This window comes from Odontomachus brunneus, unplaced genomic scaffold (genome assembly GCF_010583005.1).
Source record: "Odontomachus brunneus isolate Ranch 3 - 2012 unplaced genomic scaffold, Obru_v1 Obru_scaffold_016, whole genome shotgun sequence".
Lineage (NCBI taxonomy): Eukaryota > Metazoa > Arthropoda > Insecta > Hymenoptera > Formicidae > Odontomachus > Odontomachus brunneus.
The window spans coordinates 2,477,278-2,477,845 of record NW_022639466.1 but is presented as its reverse complement, the minus strand read 5'-3'; the positions used below and the strand labels follow the sequence as shown (position 1 = coordinate 2,477,845).

Below are 568 nucleotides of genomic sequence, written 5' to 3'. Positions count from 1 at the left end.
TCAGAAGCGAGAAAACGCATGCTAAAAATTCCTGCAAAATACGTCGAGATAAACAGATATATCCACAAAACGACATTTGCGATCGATTAAGTACACCTCTAAAATACTCCGTACACTTTCCTTTTGTTCTAACAATCAACAGATAATTATAAAATAAATGTGACGTGCAATCGTCTTTTCTAACCTAATTTCCTCATTATCTTGTCATATTAATTTTCCGATTATCTATTGATTTTTAGAACAAAAGGAAAGTGTACGGAGTATTTTAGAGATGTACTTAATCGATCGCAAATGTCGTTTTGTGGATATATCTGTTTATCTCGACGTATTTTGCAGGAATTTTTAGCATGCATTTTCTCGCTTCTGACGTCATTAAAAAGAGATGGATGATGCGACTCCCCAGGAGCCTTAAGATTCTTTTATATTTCTCTTCAGATATTTCGCGTAGTCAGCAATCCGCGTATATCTGAATATGAATTTGAGACGAAATATATAAGATTCACACTCTCTTAAAGTGAATCAGTGAAATATCATTGAAAACAGTAATTATATACTGATTTGTAGCTAC

At 33.3% G+C, this 568-nt stretch overlaps 1 protein-coding gene across 1 annotated transcript in view; it reads right to left on the bottom strand.

The window, feature by feature from the left end:
- LOC116841535 overlaps positions 1-568 on the bottom strand; it is a 9,149-nt gene that overhangs the window by 2,609 nt on the left and 5,972 nt on the right. The gene's annotated exons all lie outside the window — the stretch shown is intronic.